Source organism: Lissotriton helveticus, chromosome 5_1 (assembly GCF_964261635.1).
Source record: "Lissotriton helveticus chromosome 5_1, aLisHel1.1, whole genome shotgun sequence".
In the NCBI taxonomy this organism is placed as follows: Eukaryota; Metazoa; Chordata; class Amphibia; order Caudata; family Salamandridae; genus Lissotriton; species Lissotriton helveticus.
Genome location: NC_136065.1, coordinates 276138899 through 276164523, shown reverse-complemented (window position 1 = coordinate 276164523; position 25625 = coordinate 276138899). Strand labels below are relative to the sequence as shown.

The 25625-nt window shown below is 44.6% G+C and overlaps 1 long non-coding RNA gene across 1 annotated transcript in view; it reads right to left on the bottom strand.

Annotated features, from left to right (window-relative positions):
* Positions 1-952: 952 nt before the first annotated feature.
* The window catches only part of LOC144753108 (uncharacterized), a 151491-nt gene continuing 126818 nt past the window's right edge, over positions 953-25625 (bottom strand). The window contains exon 4 of the long non-coding RNA XR_013594200.1: positions 953-2675. This is a non-coding gene — a long non-coding RNA (uncharacterized LOC144753108). The remainder of the gene's footprint in view (positions 2676-25625) is intronic.

The window sequence follows — 25625 nt, the reverse complement described above, 5'->3', positions numbered from 1 at the left end:
CTGGTGATCCACAACTAAAATATAACTAAAATAAACCAGCATTACATAATGTACATAATTAATTATCAATTAAATAATTAGTAAATAATTAATTGTTAATGAAGTATTACTTAACTTTCCACCCTATATCCCTACAAACCCAACAGCCCACACTTAAAATCTAAAATATGACTAAAATATTAAGTTATAACACAAATCATATAATTAATAATCGATTAAATAATTAATAATACATTACCATTTCATTTTTAATGTATTATAACTTAATTAACTTCCCACCCTATACCAATACAAACCCAGCAGCCCTCAACTAAAATAAAACTAAAAATACAATTATTACGCAGTTTATATAATTAGTAATCAATTACATAATGAATAATACATTAAGAAATACTTGTTATATGTTACTTAATTAACTTCCCACGCTATACCCATACATACCCAGCAGCCCACATCCCAAAAATAGCCAAAAATGTATTTATTACACAATTTACATGATTAATAGTCAATTAAACTATTAATAATACATTAATAATAACTTATTAATTAACTTCCCACGCTACACCCCGACAAATCTAGCAACCCACTATAAATTACTATTAGCAATTAAATAAAAACATTCAAATCACTTAAAATTACAAACTATATTTACAAATATTATCAATAAATATACAAAGAATAATAATACATAAAATTAATATATGAACTAAAACACATTAAGATAATTTATAAACCATATTTTTTACAACCATATTGTTGGAAACGATATTAACAGCAACAATATTCTTAATAATGATATTACCTGAAAAAACAAAATTCTTGACAACGATATTTCTGCATCTCAAAAATGTTGTATCGCTATATTTTTTCTGATATTTCTGACTCCCAATATTTACAACTTGATATTTTATCCAAATACCCACAACACGCTTTAATCATGTAAAAGAGATAGGATGTTTATAAACATAAAAAAAGTCAACATGGAATCTTTAGTGAAAGATCAAAGATTAAACACAACAAAAAGCAGTTAGATATTTGTTGCAAAAAGGTATTAGAATCAGGTTAATGCAAGTCATATTTAAAAAACACGGTAGCCCAGAATGTGTTGAAACATGCAGAGACATTTTTTATAGGTCGAGCCTAGGCAAAGGGTGTGCAATGTCTGCAAGACCTGCTGTACTCAAAAAGGACTTTGCTTCCACCTGCTGGCTTCCCATTTGTTTGTGCAGTGTTGCTCTTTTTAGCTGCTTCCTAAATGGCTCATTTCACGACATGTCACTTCCGTTTTCCCGCACAGAAGCACCATCCATGTAACGTTTCCTTCCAGTTCCATTGGTCTTGTGGTATTTGGGAGAAATCTTTTGTATAATTGTTGCAGCGCGGCATGCCGAGATGTATCTTTAAGTATGGCGGCCGCACCTATCTTTTGTTTTGCATGGCGCAGCTCAAATACCTCCCTTTTTTAACCTCCCACTCCATTAATTCCACCTCCTCCTCGGCCTCCCTCCCACCCTGCCAGTCATTTCGCTTTTCTGCCCATTACTTTCCTCCATCATTGCTCTGCAAGAGGAAGCGAAAGTAAGTGCAGGCGCATTGGTTGAACAAAGAGCTACACCCCATGATACTGTGGTCCCGGCGGCGGCTGCCCCAAAGTGTGCCAGACCCTCACCACAGCTCAGCTGACTCTCAGCGGTTTTTGGGCCGTTGCTGCAAATTGTAATAAGTGTGTGCCCAAGGCAAGCCCTGGACACATAAACTAATGTGTTGAAGTTGTGGGGTCAAATGTTGTGCTTGCCTTACTTTGGTGCCTCTGCTTGCCAGCAGTGCCCTTCGTTAGTTTTCACAGCCATGGTTCTCTTTCTTTTGTGCTGCGATGCTTGTAGTCGGAATTTTTTCATGTACCGCAGCTAAAGTATTCATCATTTAGTACTTCATGACTTGTTTGTAATCTAGATGGCAATCAGCAAATGAATAGTTGATCATGAACAGCTTCATTGTTTACCTTTTTCTAGGCACTCCCAGTATTCGAAAGCCGTTGAGTACTGCTGCACAGGGCGGTGAAGTATTTTTGTGGAGACCGCAGAGTGTGATTAAAGTGAGAAGTTACCAGACTTTTCTGGATGTAAAGTGAACAATTTAACTTCTTGACCTCCTCTCTTGCTACCTAATCTTCCCACACGGTGCCCTCCCCTCCACCACCTCCCGTCAATGTTTTGTTTCGTGCTTCTATTACATGACATCCTGCTTCCCTCTTTTCTAAGCGCACTGCAGGCTCATCTTTGGCTTGTTACCTGATCCACCATGTTTTACTGTACAAAGTACACCAAATCTAGCTAGCCACAACACTCTAAACAAAAACACATAGGTAAACACATTTCCATTTACAACACCAATAGCTCTAACTCTTGCAAATGCGAGACCTATTGCATTGCAAATGCTTGTTTCTATAATTGGTTAAAGCATGGAAAACATATATGCCCATAAATATCGTTTTTTTGCTCAATACTGTTCATCTAGAAAAACAGAGCCGAAGAAAGAAAAGCCATGTTTTTTTCGTTTTTGAAACTTCCTTCGGTGGCTGGGTGTGGCAGCAGGCATTGTGACCTCGGAACTCAACTGTAATAACTTATTGTAGTTGAGTGGGTATGTCATTTCTTTAGTGGTTCACAAGTCACCTGTAATAGAGAAATCAGACACAGGCTTTTATACAGGTATTGCACGGTCCCATGTATTTTATAATTAAATATATAGATGTATATTTTAACAATTATAGATAAATATATGTATATTAACAAATTTACAATTAATTAAATATATTGTAACCAGGTGATTGATGGATGACATCTTATGACTGAGGAAGCGTGCAAATAGGTCAGAGAACATGAGCCTTGGGAGTTTGACTCTTGACTTCCAATAAATCAGTGGCGATGGCTGCCTTCTCAAGATTTTTGAAAAGCAAACCTCAATCAGAAATCCATCTAACCAGGTTAGTGTTAAGGAGGAGCCAATAGAAATAGAGAATTGAAAGAGATAGTGGTCTTATGGCTCAGACCTACAGAGCAGTGTGCGCCAAGCCAAGGTTGAGACTGGGTAAAGAGCTATCAGGCACATGCATCAAAAGAAAAACCGGTCGCAAACGGGCAGATTCTCAGAATCTGCCCCTTTGCGACCGGTATTTTTGCATTTGGGATGCATCATCCCAAATGCAAAAATCGCAATTTAAGTAATCTCTAAATTGCGATTACTTAAATTGCGATTTCATTTAAGGAATCGCAAATTGAGATTCCTTAAATGCAATGCATTAAAGTAAAGAAATTCGCGATTTCGCTAATAGGGGGCACAAATTACCATGAAGTTGAACTTCATGGTAATTTACGAAAACTTTGAAAAATGCACTTTTGTGCCTTTTTCAAAGTTTCATGTTGCGCACACACATCCGTAGGGCATGTGTGTGTGCGCAAAATATGTGCACAGATCCATTTTAGGGGTGCAACAGGGTGTCCTTTTGACACCCTTGCACCCTGAAATTGCATGAGCAATTTGCGATGATCTATTGGTACTCACAAATTGTGCATGCAATTTCCCATTCATTCCTATGGGCCTGTAGGCCCATAGGAATAAATGGGAAGCCATTCGTTATTTGCGACTCGCAATTTGCGAGTCGCAAATAAGGAATGTGTAGGAATCGCTATTTTTACAGCGATTCCTACATGCATAGGATTTTGCGAGTCCTTAATTGCAATTCCTTAATTGTTCGCAATTAAGGACTCGCAAAATCCTACCTTGATGCATGTGCCTGTTAGTCTTCAGTTTCTTGTGAAATTAATGAACTGCGGAGGCGACTCTGATCTCAGGGGTATGTCATTCCAGGCTTTGGGAGCAAGGTAGGAGAAGTTCTGGCTGCTGGATCTGGTTCTGCATATGCAGGGAATGAGTTCAAGTAGGAGTCCGACTGAGCGAAGGTGTCAGTTAGGTATGTGGAAGTTAATGTGATTGTTGAAGTAGGTGGGACCGATGTTGTGCAAGGCTCTGTATGTGTATGTGATGAGTTTTAAAAGTGCCTGTTTGCGGATGGGGAGCCATCCAATCAGGATTAATGATGAGAATATGAGATTAAGAGTGTGACCAGCTGCAATTGATATGCATTAAGAGCATCCATAGATGTCAAGGTTAAAGATTACATTAATTACAGAAGAAAGTTATGAGCTGTCCAAACAAATATTTAAGACATTGTGACCCAAAGTATGGAAGGCATCTTGATTGACTACGTTGTGAGATTTGATTTGATCTAGGAAGTCTGTCCACCATTATAAAAATAAAAGAGAGAGCCATATCAAAGTTCCAGCAAATGGTGGCTTGTATTTCAGGCTTTTGGTGCTCTGCCCCATAATTTTAAGCCCATTAACATGCTTTAACCAAGCCTGCATACACCCTTTAGTGCCCTGAGTGTCATTCAATACAATCGGAGGCTAGCCCTTTGGGTCCATGGGTGAATAGCCTGTTTTTTCCCAGTACTGCTGGACTTGCAGCACTTGTGTTGCCCATACATGACATGGAGCCTGGATCCCCAACTCCCCCTCTGCTACACTTCCTGCAACCCCAGCCCCTAAGGCTGGATTGATTCCAGACAGTGGCGTTGTGAACCCCCACTTTTGCAGCTGAAGCTGGGTGGTGTTAACACTCACAGGGGCATATTACCAACAACTAGCGATAATTTTTGTCTCTAACTTGTTTAGAGACAAAAATTATCGCCGCACATCGGCGATTTTTATCGCAGATAAACCTTGCTATTAGCAAGGTTTATCGCAAATGCGATAAAAAACGGCCGCAATGCATGAATATCGCTGAAAAGTCAGCGATATTCATGCATTATCGAGCAAATGCTCTTAGCCATGTTATCCACCTCCCATTGGATAACATGGTGAAGAACTGCTCAGGGCAGGTGTTAGCTTTTGGAGATATTCGCGCTTAGCGCGAATATCTCCAAAAGTTGGTAATAGGAGATAGCGATGTCAGCGACTGTTTCCAGTCGCTAACATCTTGGCACGCCCACTTTGCATGTCATTAGTGATAAATATCACTGACATGCAAAGCGGGGCCCAAGATGGTCGCTATCTCCTATTAGCTGTCACTAACTGGTGTTAGCGACAGCTTGGTAATAGGGAGATAATTTTATCTCCGCTTTCTTGGCTTTTAAAGCCAAAAAAGCGGAGATAAACCCCTTGATAATATACCCCACAGTTATTTATGAGCCTTTCCTCTCTGCAGCTCTGCTGACAAAAACTCTTAGAAATACCAGACACTGAGAAAGAAGGTCAAGCAGAAGGGAGAAGATGGAAGGAAGAGTGAAATGAAGGGCATATGAAAATAAGGAAGAAACTGTGACAAGAAAGAAGGGTAAAAAGGATGAAAGGATTGATTCATGGGCGAATGGACTGATGGATGTAAGAATAAAACTATATTTGCATGAGTGAGAGCAAGAAAGTGGCTGTAATGATAAAAGTCTGGATGCATGTGTGAATGGATGTATGGTCGCCTGAATGTAGGTGTGGACGGATGGATTGCTGGATTGAAAAAAATGAAGGAGAATTGGTGGATGGATGAAGAGGAATGGATGGATGAATGATTGGATGGGTAAAAGGATGTATGAATATTTGGATGGATGAAAGTATGAAGAGACGAATAGATGGATGTATACATGAAAGACTTAAAGATTAAAGGAAGGGGTTAATTAAAGGAAGGGGTTAATTAAAGGACGTCATCTAGAGTCAGTGGTGCTTACTCGCTTAGTTCACCCAGTGGCATTCGAGGTATGGATCAAAGCGGGGGTAATTTAATTTGCTGGCTACTGCGGTACTCCCTCGATTCCAGAGTCTTGCTAGCGGTAGTTAAAAAATTGCATTTGATAAAAACCATAGAGAGAAAATAATATATAACTATTTGGTGCTTCATCGAGGCAATTAATCGCTGTTTTTGGACAATAAACTTAAATTACTTTCTAGGGTGTTCTCATTAAGTGTGAGATTCAATGCATCTGTGGGCATAAAAAATATCACGTCTCTACACATCGCCTCCATGAATGTATAGCTGTGCAGCGGCTTACAGCTGTAAACAAGGCATAAGCATCTTAAATGTGTAAATAAATGTGAGCTCTGCGCCCATACCTTTAACAAAACACAGATCCCCTTGCAGGGCACAACTGTACTTGTCACTGACCAAAGAAGACCAGCGCTTCTGTGCCAGTTGACCCAGTATTGTACTTCTTACCCAACTCCTCTTTGGACCATGTCCAATCATCCCCCTTTATCCATGCTTTCCCTACAAAGGAATACATTGTTATTTTGTTTCGCTTCCGTCCTGGGTCAGAGTACAGCTGCACATTGCAGCCACTGTAGAGACAGACACACTTACAGCACAGATATACTGAGAAGTCCTCCCCCCTTTCATGTTTAGAAGAATGACCCACCCCGCCACCTTGGAGCTGCAGGGGTGCCCCTTTCGGAACTGAAATAGGTTTGAAATACAGCACCCGGTAAATGCTGCATGCAGGGCTGGACGGCCGTAGCGGGCACCGGGTATTCCCCGGTGGGCCACCAGGGTTGGGGGCCGATTTGGTTACAAGGTCGTTTTTGCAGCATAGCTGCAATATCAGCTGCTGTAACGAAATCTGCCAAAACCAGCCATGGCAAACAGCTTGGCAGCACCCCCAGCCCCCCGGGGGGCGGCCGAGCACTTTGCCATGGCCGGTTATGGTTCTCAGTCCGGCCCTGGCTGCATGTCATGCCTCATCCGGCTCTGTAGAGTTTGTAATCTGTCAGTAATGCTGCACCAGTGTTAAATACCGCAACCTCCGCTATCAATATTTACCGGGATGTGTTATTACTGCACCAAATACCATGGCACTGAAAACAAGGCCCTAAGGCTGTATTAAGATTAGGAATAGCGATTTCCTAATCGTAATTTTTGCAAACCGCAATTAGGAAATCGCTACTGTATGTACAAAACTCTTTTGAGTTTCATTACCAATTCTTTATGGATCATAAATAGATCTACCTCATGCATATTAATTAGGTAGGCAGCAATTTGTGACTGACTAGAATTTGCTTCTATCACAGGGATGGGGGCCTACTGGGGTCTGCCGACCATCATGTCTCTGATTGCTTTTGAATAACGCAATTTTTTTTATGCAACTCATTTTCCTTAAAGAGAAACGTGATGCATTCAAAGAAGACAGAGGTCCATAGGACCATTGCCTGGTCTTCAAAAAAAATCAACATTCTCAAAGGTGAAGGGATTCAAAGGGACCCTCCCCATTGCCATTTGAAAATGGGTTATCACCATTTTTAAAATGATGGTAAAATATTACTATTTTACAACCGGAATTTGGTTGCAAAACAGTAATGAGGAGATTGGCCTTGGTTTCCTCCTTGACCGTCACCTACCCAGCCAGACATTGGGCATTGTTCCTCCTCGTCTACCCGCTATTACTCCATCCTACCCCTCCCTCCTACGAAATATTGAAACATTATTTATGTGTACTGTACCTTACTATGCTCTTGTATCTGATGTAACTTGTAACGCAACAATCCTAAATGTAAAGCGCTCTGATACCCTCTTGGGTCTAGTTCGCGCTATATAAAACTTTATAAATAAATAAATAATAAATAAATAAATATACCGATTTAGTATTTGGAAGGAACGCCCAAAACATGCCCCTTCCAAATGCCAAATCGCAAATGCTAATTGCGATTCAGTACCAAGTTACCGAATTGCATTTTGCATTTTCTAGATAAAAAAGCATTTTTCCGGTCTGTGAATCTAGACATTTGCAACAGGAAAAATGCTTTGTACATTCGGAAAAAGGAACGCCTTTTATTTACAGTGCTTAGCAGTGTGGTCGGAAGCGCTATATAAAAAGAAGTGTTTCTCATTACTATATTCGCGGTTCAGGAGGGCCACCCCACCTCCAGTGGGTTGCAGCGTGTTTGGTCTGCAGGGGAAGGGCATGTGCTCAGTCCCTTGTCAGCAGCAGCAGATTAGGCCATAGTACTTGAGAAGGGACACTTCTGGGAGCAGATACAGCTCCCTGCCGGTGGGCCTGGAGTCTGTGCTCTACACAGAGATTAGGCGAGCTGTCAGCTGCCTTGTTCACACCTCTCCTGATCCAAAAATCACTGCAGTGAGGGATGAACCACTTCACATTCTCTAAAATCATTAGCTGCCCAGTCCTGACCCACACCTCGCACACATTCCGAGCCCTTGTCAGCCACCACCTGCCTGAGAAAGAGCCTTCAGTCACGAAGCTGAATTGAGGGCGGTGCATTGGGCACCAGAGGCTAACAAGGGTGATAGCGACAACAATTTTTTTACTTTGTTTATTTTTATGTTGCGCTTCATACCCGACTTGCCGTTTCGAAGTACTGTATATATAGCAGCCTTTACTAATACTCAGTTTAAAGATACTCGATTAACCAACCTCAGAAGGATGATAGACTGATTTAGTCTTCTCAGGATTCAGAGTCATTACCTGGAGATCACTGAGGAAAATCAGACCTAATTGCGCGTGTCATGACCACATGCGCCTTTATTATGCGGATATTACAACGCATTGTAATCCTGCACATAGTTATGCTACGCATACCTTTACCACTTATTTCAGTGATGCCAGCTAGTTCATTCTTTCAGCACAAAAATAAAAGCACTTCTGGAATAGTTCTCGGAGTGACAGTCTCTTTCTTTACAACAAGGTAAGGGAGTGAAGCGCTCAAATATATATATATATTCACTGAAAAAACCATAGGTTATACAACATATATAGTTAGGAATTAGCATTTAAAAAACCTTATTTTACTCACACAAAACCATTGAAATTCCATATATAGTTAGTTGCACTAACTATATATCGCATACCCGCAATCCACTGCTGATGATGTCACATATTACATCATTCATGACATGGTCAGTGACATCACTGATGACATCACTGATGACATCTCAAATGACATCACTGATGACATCTCAAATGACATCACTAATAACATCATCCAGTGACTGTGTGTTTCTGTAAAGTTTAAATATGTTTGATATATTGAAGAATGAGTGGATGTATAAGTGTCTGGATGAAGGATTTAGTAGGTGCGTGACTGACTGTATGAGTGAGTGAATAAATGTGTCGTACTAAATGCATGGGTTAGTGACTAAACTGTCTGAATGTGTGCATCAGTATGTCTGTTGTGATGTAAACTGCTGCATGTGTTGATCATTAGCTATACGAGAGGCTATATGTGTTATTGATTGGTTGCCCAAGTATTTGTATGGGAGATTGAGTTTGTGTGGGGGTGGATGGGAGGTGTGTGACTCTGTGCATAGATGTGTGAGCATTTGATTCACTAGGTGTATGAGTTCAAGAGTGCATGTGGAAAAAGCTACATGGGCGGTTGACTGTGTGCATGAGTGTATTGATGAGTGAATGGATATCTCAATACTACATGTCATAGTAAGTACATATGTAAAACACAGTACATGTGAGAGTTGGCATATATAAATAACTGTGCATGAGAGCCACTGAATGTGTGAGTGGCTGTATGGATCATTGTGAACTTGTATCAGGGATTGTATAAGAGAGTAAATATGTGTTAGTATATGTTTGAATAAGTAAGGTGTGTATAACTGTATAGTTGAGGAAATGGAGGTGAGATTGTTTCTTTGCATGACTGACTAGGTGTGTGAGTAACTCCATGGATGAGTGACAGTGTGTGAGTGTCTGTATACAATGAGTGTATCTAAGGTTATATTAGAGTCTGAAGAGGTTTATCGTATTAGCACAAGAATGATGTCAAATGAGATGTCATCAGTGATGTCATCAGTGATGTCATTTGAGATGTCATCAGTGATGTCATCAGTGATGTCACTGACCATGTCATGAATGATGTAATATGTGACATCATCAGCAGTGGATTGCGGGTGCGCGATATATAGTTAGTGCAACTAACTATATATGGAATTTCAATGGTTTTGTGTGAGTAAAATAAGGTTTTTTAAATGCTAATTCCTAACTATATATGGTGTATAACCTATGGTTTTTTCAGTGAATTTTCAAGGTTTTTTAAATGCTAATTCCTAACTATATATGGTCTCTAACCTATGGTTTTTTCAGTGAATTTCAATGGGTTTTTAATAGCAAATATCATAAGCTGTCGAATGTCAAGTACGTGGTAAGTAAAAACATTTTCGTGTTTATGCACACTGATCTGCTTTGAATGCTGCCCCCCCTCATTTCTATTAGGAGTACTCTCTCTTTGCAGATAGTGAAGGGTAGTTAACGCAGGCCTTTGCCCCCGTTGTAATCCGTCGTGCCTGCTTCTCTCTCCATTTGATTGATTGTTATCCAAGCATTTACTGTTTTAGAATTGGTTCTCTTTGGTTCATTCTCTATTTACAAACAAGCACAGTCGCAATACTCTGTTTAGTCTTTGCAGATAGTGAAAAAACGTGTAAAAAAACAAAAGGGATCGAGCAAAATCAGTAAGCCACTAATGGGATCTCTTTTTGACCTCGCTAAAATAGAAACATTAGGAACAACCCCTCATGAGAAATACGAAACTAGTGAGATGAACTGAACTCCACACCATGATGGCTGCAAGACAGCTCGGCTCCGCCACCCACCCTGCCCAAAATAACGATAAACTCTATGCAAATATTACAAATATATACAACACACCAGCAAAGTAACAGGGTAAAACATTTTATTAAATAACTATTTACATAACTATTTTATACTTTTTGTTGCCCGATCCGGCTAGCTCAATCGATCGAGCATGAAACTCATGCACTCTGATAGTTCAAAGTTTTGAGGAGTGCTTGTTAGACTGTCTGAAGCTTATTTGCACCTGCTACAGCTTCACAATTCTCAATGTAAGTGGGGGCTGTTTGAGGACGTGACTGCATTTGAAAACAATGTGATGCGGTGCCTCCCTGAAACGCTTGACGGAGGCCCCCGAGGGACGGTGTGATGGCGCGGACTCGGAGGGGGCGCTTGGCTCCGGCCCCCTCCCCAAGTCGTGTTGCCCTGGTGTGGCCTGAGATCGCCCCCGACATAGGTGGCCGGCTCCCGGGGTTAAGCGGAACTTTTTGCCTTTTGGTGACTCTTCCATTCTGGACCTTGTCCCACAATCCGTTTGACCTGAAGACACGCTGTAGTGGGGCGCCCCTTTACCGTTTCAGTTGCCATTCCGCCCGCTTTTGCTACACTGTGCCTCTTCCGCTATTCAGCTGTTTACCGCCCGCTCTTGCGACTACAGCGTTTCGCTCACCATGTAGTTGAGTTGCTCCCGCTCTTGCGGTGCAGCGATAGGCGGCTGCCACAGGACTCTCAAAATGGCGGCCGGCTCTTCAGATTTGGGCGTGGTCCACTAAAATGGCCCTGCGACACATTGGAACTCGGACGCTTGTCTGCTAGGGCTTGGGCTCCATTCTCGAAAGCGTCCCCTCAGCCTTGAAGATTCTACAAAAGTCTTGGGGGCCCCCGACTCCCGCAGGCTTCTGGTGGGGACCGGCTGCCATGATTGCTCGTGGAATGGCCACGACGGAGCTACGAGATGGTGGTGCTCTCATGCTGACGCCAGCTTCAGTCTGAAACATCCAGAAACACTGTAGACTACCAATTCGATCAGTTCCGGTAGCGCCCCAACGTGACCCGGTAGAGAAGAACTTGCCCTCCCCTCTTTGACTGATGGTTCTTGTTGCCTGTCCCTTCTGTTGTCATTTAACAGAACTATTTAGCCTGCTGAAAGGGGTTGTGTTCCGACCGCTGGTTGGTGGAGACATTTTGACTATATTCTGGACCTGCGTTGTCGCGCAATGCGTCATATGACGCGCCGCGTTAGCGCATCCGGAAGTGCTCCGATGTGCGAAGCGCAGCTTCCCGGAAGCGATCCGGGGCGCGGCGCGCAGCGCGTAACGTAAGCATAACAGGTCATGTGACTTGTTAATAAAACTTTTCATTGGTTCATTTTACTTTTCTTATTCTAATAATGAAAGGCTTGGTCATATGACCTAAAAATTACACTTTTTATTACTTTCGAACATTATTTTTTCTTAAACATATATGTTATAATGTTCCAGGCTAATGTACTTTCCCGGAAAATTTACAACTGTCCTGCAAGTAAAATATATTCCTTTTTCGACAAAAAGGGCGTTTCTTCGACCCATGACGGAGCCGTTGAGCAAAAGAGGCTCGGCCTGCTGTCTTAGTCGCCGATACGCCTGAATATCAGATTCTTATCGATCACTTTATGTTGCAGGAGTAGAAAACACAACAGCCCTTGACCATTTATCTTTACTGCGTACCTGCGTATTATACCTTTTACCCTTCATGTAATTGGACTGCTTTATTTCACTTGCCTTTTACTGATTCGAAAACAGTGACTATTATTAAAAACTTTACCAATGTAAATACTACTACCATGTTTTCTTTTAAAAACCTTTAGTGTGAAAATGTCAGTATACAAATACGGGCCTATAACCACGTGGGCCGGCCACGGAGCAAACTGTAATCGTATATGATGAGGAGACATTTACACTGTAGAGGAACGTAACGGGCGGGCCATTAGGTTGCAAAAACTAAGGTGTCTAACAGTTGCGGAATCGGTGGACGTACATTTTATAATTAAAAAACGACAGGGCCAGTTACAATAAAATTATCTAGATATACATTTGCGGGCAAGTACCATGGGTGACGTTAATTCGAACTTTCAATAGTACAGTAATCAATAACACATCAGAACTTAATATCAATAGGGATGTTGAAATATTCAATCAGTTCTCGTCCCCGCCCGCCATGTGCTTCAAAACTGCATATGTATCTCGTGATATCAAGGTTGTGCAACCAGTACACAACAAGGAGTTACGAGTCCCATTTATTCCGGCGCCATTTTGGGCGAGGCCGGGCAGGTCCAGGATATAGTCAAAATGTCTCCACCAACCATCGACTATGATGATGTTCATATGCTGTATTTATTAGAGTAACACTCATCTGTCCACATGAAATTTATTTGCCACAATTACCATAACTATATTTTTTTTCGGTTCCTCTGGAGAGTACATCGTGGCAGATGAGGCAGGTAACGTACCGGGCATTTACCTTTTTTGCATGTAGAGGAAAGGAAAAAAAATTCGAGCGTCCGAGTTCTAAGGTGTCCCAGGGCCATTTTAGTGGGCCAGGCCCAAATCCAAAGAATAGGCCGCCATTTTGAGAGTCCTGTTGCAGCCGCCTGTCGCTGTAGCAGCAAGAGCGGGCTAAACTCAGCTAGACGGCGCTCCATTGAAGTAACATAGACTTGCTGAGGATCTTTCATCTTTTCAACACACACCAGTGCGGCAACTTGCTAGACACCACCTCGGTGCCATCCTGATCTCGGCGCCCCACTGCAGATGAAGTGCCTCCACATGGAGGGAGAGACTCGTTTGCGCCGCCTCCCCCCGCTTCTCGGAACTCTCAACTATGACACCACCTCGGTGCCATCCGGATCTTGACGCCTTGTGCTGGTTCCGGCCTATTCACACATCGGTCCGCTACTGACGCCACCTCACAGGCCAACGGGCGCCCCACGCCGACTTTCGGCGCAGCATTGTAGGATGGCCACACCAGTGCGGCAACTTGCTGGACACCACCTCGGTGCCATCCAGATCTCGGCGCGTTGTGCTGCCTTCGCCTATTCGCCACAAGTGCGCACGCAACTCAGCTGCATAGCAAGTGAAACACCAAGGGGCGCCTCACTGCAGCCGAGGAACCTCCATCTTGGGGGCGACGCACAGCATCACATTGCTTTCCAATGCAGTCAGATCCTCAAACAGCCCCCACTGACTGACGCGAACTCACAGGCCAACGGGGCGCCCCACGCCGACTTTCGGCGCAGCATTGTAGGATGGCCACACCAGTGCGGCAACTTGCTGGACACCACCTCGGTGCCATCCGGATCTTGGCGCGTTGTGCTGCCTTCGGCCTATTCGCACATCGGTCCGCTACTGACGCCGCCTCATCTTGGGGGCGACGCACAGCATCACATTGCTTTCCAATGCAGTCAGATCCTCAAACAGCCCCCACTGACTGACGCGAACTCACAGGCCAACGGGGCGCCCCACGCCGACTTTCGGTGCAGCATTGTAGGATGGCCACACCAGTGCGGCAACTTGCTGGACACCACCTCGGTGCCATCCGGATCTTGGCGCGTTGTGCTGCCTTCGGCCTATTCGCACATCGGTCCGCTACTGACGCCGCCTCATCTTGGGGGCGACGCACAGCATCACATTGCTTTCCAATGCAGTCAGATCCTCAAACAGCCCCCACTGACTGACGCGAACTCACAGGCCAACGTGGCGCCCCACGCCGACTTTCGGCGCAGCATTGTAGGATGGCCACACCAGTGCGGCAACTTGCTGGACACCACCTCGGTGCCATCCGGATCTTGGCGCGTTGTGCTGCCTTCGGCCTATTCGCACATCGGTCCACTACTGACGCCGCCTCACGTGCCAACTGATTTTCTACGCTTTTTATAGCCCTATGCCGCATAACAGGTCATGTGACTTGTTTACAAAACTTTTCATTGGTTCATTTTACTTTTGGTTTCCTAATGATGGAAGGCTTGATCATATGACCTAAAAATACACTTTTCATTGGATTAAAATTTTTTTTTCCCAAACGATGAAAGCCCCACCTTGTTTCTGGATGTTTCAGACTGAAGCTGGCGTCAGCATGAAAGCACCACCATCTCGTAGCTCCGTCGTGGTCATTCCGCGAGCAATCATGGCAGCCGCTCCCCACCGGAAGCCTGCAGGAGTCGGTGGCCCTCATGACTTTTGTAGAATCTTCAAGGCTGAGGGGACGCTTTTGAGAATGGGGTCCAAGACCTAGCAGACAAGCGTCCGAGTTCCAAGGTGTCCCAGGGCCATTTCAGTGGACCAGGCCCAAAAAGGAAAGAGCCTGCCGCCATTTTGAGAGTCCTGTGGCAGCCGCCTATCGCTGCACCGCAAGAGTGGGCGCAACTCAGCTGAATGGCGGATTTTGGCACAGTGTACCAAAAGCGGACGGAATGGCAACTGAAACGGTAAAGGGGCGCCCCACTACAGCAGACGAGCCTCCACCTGGGGAGGCCCGTTCACGCCGCCTCACCCCCCCCCGGGGCGCCCCACGCCGTTATTCGGAGCAGCATTGTAGGATACCAAAACCAGTGCAGCAACTTACTGGACATCACCTGGGTGCCATCCACATCTCAGCGCGTTCTGCTGCCTTGGGACTATTCGCACAACAGACCGCTACTGACGAGGCCTCCCCCCGCACACCCCGGGACGCACCACGGAATGGCAACTGAAACGGTAAAGGGGCGCCCCACTACAGCAGACGAGCCTCCACCTGGGGAGGCCCGTTCACGCCGCCTCCCCACCCCCCCCCCCGGGGCGCCCCACGCCGTTATTCGGAGCAGCATTGTAGGATACCAAAACCAGTGCGGCAACTTACTGGACATCACCTGGGTGCCATCCGCATCTCAGCGCGTTCTGCTGCCTTGGGACTATTCGCACAACAGACCGCTACTGACGAGGTCTCCCCCCGGGACGCCCCACGCCGTTTTTCGGAGCTGCATTGTAGGATACCAAAAACCAGTGCGGCAACCAGGTAACATCACCTGGGTGCCGTCCAGAACTCAGCACGTTGTGCTGCCTTGGGACTATTCGCACAAAACTCAGCTACTGACCATTGTTGCTTCTTTTTTCTAAAAATTTTTTAAATGTATTTACTGTTTTTGTTGCGTTGTATATATTTATAAGTTATTAAAGTTTTATAATCCTACTACTTTGTTGGAGTGCTATATATTTTTAATGTGACACATAATTGTAAAAACTTTGATGTACAAAGAGGCATCCCTGGAATCTTCCGCTTCAGGCTCGGTCCCCTCCCCAATCACAATACAGGATGGTTTTCAGATAGTAGGAACGCGTGTGGTGTGACGGATCTCATCGGGTGGGGGCCTTGATCTACTGTAACTCCTTTGAAGAGGGGTGATTCTTTACAGCTGGGGCCATAAACTACATCTGCATGGCTAGGTGATAGCCTGGGACCGGCCTGGACAATCGGACACAGAGGAAGAGGAGTGTCAGAGGGTGCGGTAGTGAATAGGGCGAAAGGGAGGTGTCGGGCGGGCACAGGGTGTGATTCTCAAGGAAGAGCAGCGCAGATGGGGGGAGGTTTATTGCCCATGCATAAGACAGAGAGCGGGGGTGACCAGTGCCTGGGGGAGATGCTTGCGAGGGTGGGGAGCCATGCTAAGGATCGACAGCGTGCAGAGAGTGGGTCTGGTCAAGGCATCTAAAATGGCTGCCGTGCACGACAAAAGTGTGGCATTTGAAAAAAGGCAAGATGGCGCAGACAATGTTTATCAACACTTCCTGATTTCCTTCGAATCGAACGTTAACAGACGTTATCTCTCCCACACTACCGGTCCCCCTGGGCTTAAACGCCGAGATGGTAGGGACTGCATCCCGTGGAGATAGGCCGAGACGTCACACAGCAAAAAAAAAAAAAAAAAAAGTCTATAAACATACAATAAGTTAAAAGTCAATCATTCTTGTTTCCTTGTAGTACGCTTCCCGGTCCGCTTTCTGTTACGCGTACCGGGCGCACCCCACGAAAAGCCTCCACATCAAACCTAGGGGGTCAGGGAGGATCTACTATGCCCCCTTATGGTCATTTGCCCCTTCGCTTTGGCCTCCTCTAGTCTCTCGATCCTACCGAGAGACAAGATTGCGGCCGCTACGGACTGTTTGGAATGTTTACAGACACCGGAGAGCCAATCAGCTTCGCATCGCAATGCTCCGTAACGCGAAAAGTATGCGAACCGGATCGCTGCCCGGAGCACTGTTACAGATATATATCTTTTTTTGAACGTTAATTTCTCAAAATCCACTGGAGCACATATATTGAGACCTAGCAAAGGCACATCGGGCTACCAGTCCCTACAATTTTGCCAAGTTTCGTGCAAATCCATTCAGCCATTCGGGCTAAAAGTGAGGCCAACCGCCCTATGGAAATTAACATGGGAAAAACGCGTTTTGGGACCCCCCTTTTTTCTCGGCCCCCCCTTGACGAAACCCCCCCAAATTTTCAGGGGCTGCTCAGAAACAAAATGTTCAATTTTCCTGAAAATTTCAGCCAATTCCGTCCACAAACGCCAAAGTTATTAGACATAGAATTTTCAAAAATCCCATAGGGAAAAAATCCTAACTATATATATATATATTCACTGAAAAAACCATAGGTTATAGACCATATATAGTTAGGAATTAGCATTTAAAAAACCTTATTTTACTCACACAAAACCATTGAAATTCCATATATAGTTAGTTGCACTAACTATATATCGCGCACCTGCAATCCACTGCTGATCATGTCACATATTACATCATTCATGACATGGTCAGTGACATCACTGATGACATCACTGATGACATCTCAAATGACATCACTGATGACATCACTGATGACATCTCATTTGACATCATTCTTGTGCTAATACGATAAACCTCTTCAGACTCTAATATAACCTTAGATACACTCAGTGTATACAGACACTCACACACTTCCACTCATCCATGGAGTTACTCACACACCCAGTCAGTCATGCAAAGAAACAATCTCATCTCCATTTCTTCAACTATACAGTTAAACACACCTTACTTATTGAAACATATACTAACACATATTTACTCTCTTATACAATCCCTGATACAAGTTCACAATGATCGATACAACCACTCACTCATTCGGTGGCTCTCATGCACAGTTATTTATATATGCCAACTCTCACATGTACTGTGTTTTACATATGTACTTACTATGACATGTAGCATTGAGATATCCATTCACTCATCAATACACTCATGCACACAGTCAACTGCCCATGTAGCTGTTTCCACATGCACTCTTGAACTCATACACCTAGTGAATAAACTGTTCACACATCTATGCATAGAGTCACACACCTTCCAGCCACCCCCACACAAACTCAATCTCCCATAGAAATACTTGGGCAAGCAATTAATAACACATATAGCCTCTCGTATAGCTAATGATCAACACATGCAGCAGTTTACAGAACAACAGACATAATGATGCACAAATTAAGACAGTTTAGTCACTAACCCATGCATTCAGTGAGACACATTTAATCACTCACTCATACAGTCAGTCACGCACCTACTAAATCCTTCATCCAGACACTTATACATCCACTCATTCTTCAATATGTAAGATATATTTTAACTTTACAGAAACATACAGTCACTGGATGTTGTCATCAGTGATGTCATCAGTGATGTCATTTGAGATGTCATCAGTGATGTCATCAGTGATGTCACTGACCATGTCATGAATGATGTAATATGTGACATGATCAGCAGTGGATTGCAGGTGCGCGATATATAGTTAGTGCAACTAACTATATATGGAATTTCAATGGTTTTGTGTGAGTAAAATAAGGTTTTTTAAATGCTAATTCCTAACTATATATGGTCTATAACCTATGGTTTTTTCAGTGAATTTTCAAGGTTTTGTAAATGCTAATTCCTAACTATATATGGTCTATAACCTATGGTTTTTTCAGTGAATTTCAATGGTTTTTTAATAGCAAATATCATAAGCTGTCGAATGTCAAGTACGTGGTAAGTAAAAACATTTTCGTGTTTATGCACACTGATCTGCTTTGAATGGTGCCCCCCCCCCTCATTTCTATTAGGAGTACTCTCTCTTTGCAGATAGTGAAAGGTAGTTAACGCAGGTCTTTGCCCCCATTGTAATCCGTCGTGCCTGCTTCTCTCTCCATTTGATTCATTGTTATCCAAGTATTTACTATTTTAGAATTAGTTCTCTTTGGTTCATTCTCTATTTACAAACAAACACAGAGTCGCAATACTCTGTTTAGTCTTTGCAGATAACGAAAAATCGTGTAAAAAAAAAAGAAAAGGAATCGAGCAAAATCAGTAGGCCACTAATGGGATCTCTTTTTGACCTCGCTAAAATAGAAACATTAGGAACAACCCCTCATGACAAATACAAAACTAGTGAGATGAACTGAACTCCACACAATGATGGCTGCAAAACAGCTCGGCTCCGCCACCCACCCCGCCCAAAATAACGATAAAGAACGGCTGCCATGATTGGTTGCGGAATGACCACGACGGAGCTACGAAATGGTGCTGCTCTCATGCTAACCCCAGCTTCAGTCTGAAACATCCAGAAACACTGTAGACTACCAATTCGATCAGTTCCGGTAGCGCCCCAATGTAACCCGGTAGAGAAGAACTAGCTCTCCCCTCTTTGACTGATGGTTCTTGTTGCCTGTCCCTTCTGTTGTCATTTAACAGAACTATTTAGCCTGCTGAAAGGGGTTGTGTTCCGACCGCTGGTTGGTGGAGACATTTTGACTATATTCTGTACCTGCGTTGTCGCGTAATGCGTCATATGACGCGCCGCGTTAGCGCATCCGGAAGTCATCCGGGGCGCGCAGCGCGTAACGTAAGCATAACAAGTCATGTGACTTGTTAATAAAACTTTTCATTGGTTCATTTTACTTTTCTTATTGTAATGATGAAAGGCTTGGTCATATGACCTAAAAATTACGCTTTTCATTACTTCCGAACATTATTTTTTCTTAAATATATGTTATAATGTTCCAGGCTAATGTACTTTCCCGGAAATTTTACAACTGTCCTGCAAGTAAAATATATTCTTTTTTCGAGAAAAAGAGCGTTTCTTCGTCCCATGACGGAGCCGTTGAGCAAAAGAGGGTCGACCTGCTGTCTTAGTCGCCGATACGCCTGAATATGAGATTCTTATCGATCACTTTATGTTGCAGGAATAGAAAACACAACAGCCCTTGACCATTTATCTTTACTGCGTTCCTTCGTATTATACCTTTTACCCTTCATGTAATTGGTCTGCTTTATTTCACTTGCCTTTTAATGATTCTAAAACAGTCACTATTATTAAAAACTTTACCAATGTATATACTACTACCATGTTTTCTTTTAAAAACCTTTATTGAGAAAATTTCATTATACAAATACGAGCCTATAACCACGTGGGCCGGCCACGGAGCAAACTGTAATCGTATATGATGAATAGACATTTACACTGTAGAGGAACGTAACGGGCGGGCCATTAGGTTGCAAGAACTAAGGTGTCTAACAGTTACGGAATCGGTGGACGTACATTTTATAATTAAAATACGACAGGGCCAGTTACAATAAAATTATCTAGATATACATTTGCGGGCAAGTACCATGGGTGACGTTAATTCGAACTTTCAACAGTACAGTAATCAATAACACATCAGAACTTAATATCAATAGGGATGTCGAAATATTCAATCAATTCTCGTCCCCGCCCGCCATGTGCTTCAAAACTGCATACGTATCTCGTGATTTCAAGGTTCTGCAACCAGTACACAACAAGGAGTTACGAGTCCCATTTATTCTGGCGCCATTTTGGGCGAGGACGGGCAGGTCCAGGATATAGTCAAAATGTCTCTACCAACCATCGACTATGATGATGTTCATATGCTGTATTTATTAGAGTAACACTCATCTGTCCACATGAAATTAATTTGCCACAATCTAAACATGTCATTTTAATCTTTCCAAAGTTCTTCTAAATATTTGGGACCGTTTCCCTTGCCTCTGAAGCTCTCAGTGCCACTTCTTTGATGAATGTACTAGCAGGTCAGGGGTTCTCCTCCAAATCTCTCTTTTATGCAGCACTATAATTAATTGGTGCCACCTCTCCATATGACGATGCATGGTATAGTTACCACAACTATATTTTTTTTCGGTTCCTCTGGAGAGTTCATCGTGGCAGATGAAGCGTGTAACGTACCGGGCATTTACCTTTTTTTGCATGTACAGGAAAGGAAAAAAAAATCGAGCGTCCGAGTTCTAAGGTGTCCCAGGGCCATTTTGGTGGACCAGGCCCAAATCCAAAGAACAGCTATCTCACAGGCTAATGGGGCGACCCACGCCGAGTTTCAGCATTGTAGGATGACCACACAAGTACAGCAACTTGCTAGACATCACCTCGGTGCCATCCGGATCTCGGCGCCCCACTGCAGATGAAGTGCCTCTCAACTATGAAACCACCACGGTGACATCCGGATCTTGGCGCGTTGTGCTGCCTTCGGCCTATTCGCACATCGGTCCGCTACTGACGCCATCTCACAGGCTAATGGGGCGACCCACGCCGAGTTTCAGCATTGTAGGATGACCACACCAGTACAGCAACTTGCTAGACATCACCTCGGTGCCATCCGGATCTCGGCGCCCCACTGCAGATGAAGTGCCTCTCAACTATGAAACCACCACGGTGACATCCGGATCTTGGCGCGTTGTGCTGCCTTCGGCCTATTCGCACATCGGTCCGCTACTGACGCCATCTCACAGGCTAATGGGGCGACCCACGCCGAGTTTCAGCATTGTAGGATGACCACACCAGTACAGCAACTTGCTAGACATCACCTCGGTGCCATCCGGATCTCGGCGCCCCACTGCAGATGAAGTGCCTCTCAACTATGAAACCACCACGGTGACATCCGGATCTTGGCGCGTTGTGCTGCCTTCGGCCTATTCGCACATCGGTCCGCTACTGACGCCATCTCACAGGCTAATGGGGCGACCCACGCCGAGTTTCAGCATTGTAGGATGACCACACCAACTTGCTAGACATCACCTCAGTGCCATCCGAATCTTGGCATCTCAACGCCTAGTGGTATCTTCCATACAAAAAATATTGTTACGCTGCCTTTGGCCCCATTCGCACATCAGTCCGCAACTTAGACATCACCTCGGTGCCATCCGGATCTTGGCATCTCAGCGCCTTGTGGTGTCAGTCAGAAAATATTGTTGTGCTGCCTTCGGCCTATTCGCACATCGGTCCGCTACTGACGCCATCTCACAGGCCAACGGGGCGCCCCACGCCGACTTTCAGCATTGTAGGATGGCCACACCAGTGCGGCAACTTGCTACACACCACCTCGGTGCCATCCGGATCTTGGCATCTCAGCGCCTTGTGGTGTCTTCTACTCCGGAAATATAGTAGAAAATATTGTTGCGCTGCCTTTGGCCCCATTCACACATCAGTCCGCTACTGACACCATCTCACAGGCCAACGGGGCGCCCCACGCCGACTTTCAACATTGTAGGATGGCCACAGAAGTGCGACAACTTACTAGACACCACCTCGGTGCCATCCGGATCTTGGCGCGTTGTGCTGCCTTCGGCCTATTCGCACATCGGTCCGCTACTGACGCAAACTCACAGGCCAACGGGGCGCCCCACGCCGACTTTCAGCATTGTAGGATGGCCACACCAGTGCGGCAACTTCCTACACACCACCTCGGTGCCATCCGGATCTTGGCGCGTAGTGAAGCTGCAGCAGCTGCAAATAAGCTTCAGACAGTGTTACAACCGCTGCTCAGAACTCTCAACTATGACACCACCTCGGTGCCATCCGGATCTTGGCGCGTTGTATTGCCTTCGGCCTATTCGCACATCGGTCCGCTACTGACGCCGCCTCACGTGCCAACGTATTTTCTCCGCATTTTATACCCTATGCCGCATAACAGGTCATGTGACTTGTTTATAAAACTTTTCATTGGTTCATTTTACTTTTGGTTTCCTAATGATGGAAGGCTTGATCATATGACCTAAAAACAACACTTTTCATTGGATGAAAACTTTTTTTTTCCCCCAAACGATGAAAGCCCCACCTTGTTTCTGGATGTTTCAGACTAAACTGGCGTCACCATGAGAGCACCACCATCTCGTAGCTCCGTCGTGGTCATTCCGCGAGCAATCATGGCAGCCGCTCCCCACCAGAAGCCTGCAGGAGTCGGGGCCCCCAAAACTTTTGATGAATTCTCAAGGCGGAGGGGACGCTTTCGAGAATGGGGTCCAAGACCTAGCAGACAAGCGTCCGATTTCCAAGGTGTCCCAGGGCCATTTCAGTGGACCACGCCCAAAAAGGAAAGAGCCTGCCGCCATTTTGAGAGTCCTGTGGCAGCCGCCTATCGCTGCACTGCAAGAGTGGGCGCAACTCAGCTGAATGGCGGATTTTGACACAGTGGACCAAAAGCGGACGGAATGGCAACTGAAACGGTAAAGGGGCGCCCCACTAAAACAGATGAGACTCCACCTGGAGAGGCCCGTTCACGCCGCCTCCCCCGGGGCGCTCCACGCCGTTATTCGGAGCAGCATTGTAGGATACCAAAACCAGTGCGGCAACTTACTGGACATCACCTTGGTGCCATCGTTCTGCTGCCTTGGAACTATTCGCACAACAGTTTGCTACTGATGACCCACCCCCCGCGACGCCCCGCGCCGTTATTTGCTGGGTGGCAACTTACTAGACATCACTTTCGTGTCATCTAGATTTCGGCGCGTTCTGCTGCCTTGGAACTATTCGCACAACAGTTTGCTACTGATGACCCACCCCCCGCGACGCCCCACGCCGGAAATCTGGACGTTGTGCTGCGTTGGGACTATTCGCACAGCCGACCGCTACTTCGTTGTTTTTCTCTAAAAATGTTTATATGTTATTACTATTTTTGTTTTCTTGTATATATTTATAAATTATTAAAGTTTTATAATCTTACTACTTTGTCGGAGTGCTATATATTTTTAATGTGACACATAATTGTAAAAACTTTGATGTACAAAGAGTCATCCCTGGAATCTTCCGCTTCACGCTCGGTCCCCTCCCCAATCACAATACAGGATGGTTTTCAGATAATAGCAACGCTTCTGCTGTGACGGATCTCATCGAGTGTGGGCCTTGATCTACTATAACTCCTTTGAAGAGGGGTGATTCTTTACAGCTGTGGCCATAAACTACATCTGCAGGGCTAGCTGATAGCCTAGGACCGGCCTGGACAATCGGACACAGAGGAAAAGGAGTGTCAGAGGGTGCGGTAGTGAATAGGGCGAAAGGGAGGTGTCGGGCGGGCACAGGGTGTGATTCTCAGGGAAGAACAGCGCAGATGGGGGGAGGTTTATTACCCATGCATAAGACAGAGAGCGGGGGTGACCACTGCCTGGGGGAGATGCTTGCGAGGGTGGGGAGCCATGCTAAGGATCGACAGCGTGCACAGAGTGGGTCTGGTCAAGGCATCTAAAATGGCTGCCGTGCACGACAAAAGTGTGGCATTTGAAAAAAGACAAGATGGCGCACACAATGTTTTTCAACAATTCCTGATTTCCTTCGAATCGAACGTTAACAGACGTTGGGGCATATTACCAAAGTTAAGCGATATTTATCCCTAACGATGCATTGCAAAGATTTTTTTACCGTCAGAAATTATCGCAGATAAACCTTGCTATTATCAAGGTTTATCGCAAATACGATAAAAAACGAGCGCAATGCATTAATATCGCTGAAAACTCCGCGATATTCATGCATTACCGAGCTAATGCTCTTAGCCATGTTATCCACCTCCCATTGGATAACATGGCTAAGAACTGCTCAGGGCAGCTGTTACTTTTTGGAGATATTCGCGCTTATCTCGAATATTTCCAAAAGTTGATAATAGGAGATAGCGATGTTAGCGACTGTTTCCAGTCGCTAACATCTTGGCATGCCCACTTTGCATGTCATTAGTGATAAATATCACTCACATGCAAAGTGGGACCCAAGATGGTCGCTATCTCCTACTAGCCGTCGCTAACTGGTGTTAGCAACAGCTAGGTAATACAGATATAATTTTATCTCCGCGAAGCGGAGCGGAGCGCTGTTACAGATATATATCTTGTTTTTGAACGTTAATTTCTCAAAATGCACTGAAGCACATATATTGAGACATAGCAAAGGCACATCGGGCTACCAGTCCCTAATATTTTACCAAGTTTCGTGCAAATCCATTCAGCCGTTCGATTATTATTATTATTTTTTTTTTTTGCCCCGCGGGGCCCTTTTAAAACCTCCACATCAAACCTAGGGGGTCAGCGAGGATCTACTATGCCCCCTTATGGTCATCAGCCGTTCGATTATTATTATTATTTATTTTTTTTGCCCCGCGGGGCCCTTTTAAAACCTCCACATCAAACCTAGGGGGTCAGCGAGGATCTACTATGCCCCCTTATGGTCATTTGCCCCTTCGCTTTGGCCTCCTCTTGTCTCTCGATCCTACCGAGAGACAAGATGGCGGCCGCTACGTACTGTTTGGAATGTTTACAGACACCGGAGAGCCAATCAGCTTCGCTTCGCAAAGCTCCGTAACGCGAAAAGTACGCGAAGCGGTGCGCTGTTACAGATATATATCTTTTTTTGAACGTTAATTTCTCAAAATCCACTGAAGCACATATATTGAGACCTAGCAAAGGCACATCGGGCTACCAGTCCCTACAATTTTGCCAAGTTTCGTGCAAATCCATTCAGCCGTTCGATTATTATTATTATTATTTTTTTTTGCCCCGCGGGGCCCTTTTAAAACCTCCACATCAAACCTAGGGGGTCAGCGAGGATCTACTATGCCCCCTTATAGTTTCTTCCCCCTTTGTTTTGACCTCCTCTTGTCTCTCGATCCTACCGA